The sequence below is a fragment of the Marmota marmota genome, unplaced genomic scaffold (assembly GCF_001458135.2).
Source record: "Marmota marmota marmota unplaced genomic scaffold, marMar, whole genome shotgun sequence".
Classification (NCBI taxonomy): Eukaryota; Metazoa; Chordata; class Mammalia; order Rodentia; family Sciuridae; genus Marmota; species Marmota marmota.
This window is the reverse complement of record NW_026000170.1, coordinates 3,395,809-3,398,851: the sequence shown is the minus strand read 5'-3', so window position 1 is coordinate 3,398,851 and position 3,043 is coordinate 3,395,809. Positions and strand designations below refer to the sequence as shown.

General features: G+C 33.0%; 1 pseudogene; it reads left to right on the top strand.

Moving 5' to 3' along the window:
* The first annotated feature begins 1,083 nt into the window (after nucleotides 1-1,083).
* Nucleotides 1,084-3,043, top strand: part of LOC107154184 — an 88,120-nt pseudogene continuing 86,160 nt past the window's right edge.

Genomic DNA, 3,043 nt, shown 5'->3' with positions numbered 1-3,043 from the left:
TTATTTATCTAATTTCTCCAATATACTTTTTCTTCTCATCCTTTTCTTTTCCCTCCTCCTACTCTTCCTCATCTTTTCTTTTTCTCTCTTTTTTTTTGCCTCTTATTCTTAAAATGCAGTTATTTGGGGAAAATTTTGATGATGAATTGGGATCAATGACAACAAATCACACAACATTTTCTCTTAAAAATAATCTTTCCATCCTCCATATCATAACCTATAACACCTAAAATTGTACCAAATAACATCATAAGTATATTCTAGATCTTTATTTCGTATTAATAAAAGAGAAATAAATGAAGAAGAAGAGAATCTAATTATTAATTTAGTACCATAGGTGTTAATGGAGTGAGAGTTTGAGGTTTACGATTTCCAAAGCATGTTTTAAAGTAATCTTTTTGGTCATTTTAAGAATATTACAAGTTGTGGTTTTTCAATCTGAAGTTTTCTGTCATAGTAGGTTTTAGAAAACAGCACTTTTAAATCTTATCTGTGTCAGAACACAACTGCCCGCGCAGTCAGTGAGTGGGTTAATGGTGGAACAAAGAATTGCAGTACATAAATATTATCAGAGCCAACAGCAGCTAAGAGGATTTGTTCTTACCAGTGAATCTGCTTGGGAAAGCTCTTTGGAACCACAGTAAACAGAATTCTATTCTCTTGCTTATTGTTAATGTAGTTGTTAGTTGACTTAATTTTGACTAAGCCCCAAGGATAAAAGGTTGAAAAATGTACAGCTAGAATTATTAATGGAATTTATAAAACCAAATGGGTCATTAGAGTGCAATCTAGTGCAGATCGCTTTTGAAAGATTCTATTCTCCATTATATTTAGATCTTTTTCTTGGACTCCAGGGTTAGCACAGGAAGATCCTGCTGTGATTATTAACCTCTTAAGAAGGCATTACCCAGCGTTGTTAGTGTCCTACCTCACAGTGTCCCCATTCTCCCCTTCTCCTTTCATTTCCATGTGCTTTGGCTTGGCACTTGAAGATGAAAAGAAATTCAGCATAACCAGGAGATTAGTGGCTTCTTGTAAACGCCTATGACTTGAGGATTTTCATGGTCATATTTTTGCGGAAGCATGTCGATGTAACGTGAAATTTGTCTTTAATAGAGCTGGCTTTCAGTTTACAGCAAGATAAGGCCATATGTATTAACTTTAAACCCGAGCTTCTTCCATCTTTGCATCCTTTCCTTCGTAAGTTCGGGTTCCATCAACACTGGTTTATTCACTCTCCCAGAAATATTATTTCAAATTTTGTGATTTTTTAATTTTATTTTTAATTTTTTTTTCCAATTCCATCTTTTTCACCAGAAGGAAGTAAAGACAGAGATGATCCAGTTTAGGTCTCATTCTTTTCTTTTAAACTTTTCCTTATACATCTGGGTCTTCAACAATTTTTTTCTGTTTCTTTAACTTCTAAATACTTCTGTTTTTCCTTTCATTAAGATCTCAGTAAAAACTGTCTATTGCTTGTGGTAATACTACTACGAATGTTAATAGTAATAACTAGTATAATAGCAAGGGAAGTAGTGATAACTAATTAACATTTATGAGTTGCTTAGTATACATCAGACATTGTACAAAATATTTTTCTCATTTATTTTTCCTAATAACCTAATAAAGTAAGTGCTTTAAGGAAGTTAAGATAATAGGTACTTAAATAATGAGACAACTTGCATGAAGTCTCACAGCTATTCAATGTTGAAACTGGTATTCAAATTTAGGTTTTCTAATTCAAGACCTCACATTCTAAACCATCAAACTTTATTTTGTGATTTCAGTGATCTCTTTTTAAAAAATCTTCCTTATCTCTTTAGAGGGCAAACTTTTTGAAGGAAAGGGTAATGTTTTGTACATCTCTGCCTCCCTCACAGAGTCTAATTTACTGCATTAAGTCATTAATTGAACATTGATATAATGAATTGTAGGTTTGGATGTTTTACAAAATACAAATAAGAGTAATAATAAGACACCTTACTCATTTAAGAATGTCTCTGTCATTGGTCTCTATCCATCTCTATATTAAACACCTAAACAGCACAGCTTGGTGCAGTGGTTCTCACACTAAAACTTGCATCAGAATTCTTTGAAGGTCTTATCCAAGTACGGATTTCCCAAAAGTGTCTGATACAACACATCTGAGGTCTTAGAGAGCCATTAGCTAATGGCTCTAGAATCATAAATGAATAACTAAAATCCCGGCACTGAAACTTATAAGCTGTGTGATCTTGAGTAAGTGGGTCTCAGTTTCTCCATATAAAGCAAACATTAAAACTTTTGTGTGAATTCAGTGAAAAAGTGCATGTAAATTTCTTAGAAGAGCCAGATAAATAAGTGCTCAATAATTAATTGCATTGACTTTTTCTTTACTAACACTGATAACTAAATTATGAATATCATATCATCAGCTCCTTCTAGCCTGCCTTTTGTGTGGGAGGGCAAAAATCAAGCATTGAGGAGGAGACACTAGGGTGAGATATTCATTGGGCTATTCATATCCAAAACAATTAACAAAGAAATCAGAAAGCCCCTTTTGGGGGGTGGAAAGTCTTGATAACAAGAAGGAGAACCCAAGATGATTTAAAAAGGGAAAGAGCAGAAGTCAAGAAGGTTTTAGTAAATGAGGGACCCATCTGCAACAAAATGGAAGATAAATTTTCCTAATAACCATAACATTGTCACTACTTCATGGACAGTCACATGATACATATTTTTCTCAATCATCTTATTTAAGTTTATCAAACTTAAGTGTATTTTTAAAATTTAATTTGATACAAATATATATCAATTGTTCTATTATCTGTGAATATGCTAGCAATAAAATTAGAAACTGGGTGAATTTTACAATATGTTGCTACTAATGGAGAACCCCAACAACTCTTTCAATCTGCATTTTTTTCTTAACAATAGAATATGCTATACCAGGCTTTCACTCAAGTCAGGTTTTAAACAGCCAAGGTAACTACAACGTAATACCCAAAGATAGGAAGAACATAGTCTACCAATAGGTCCAGTTTTAGATTTGACCATTTATATT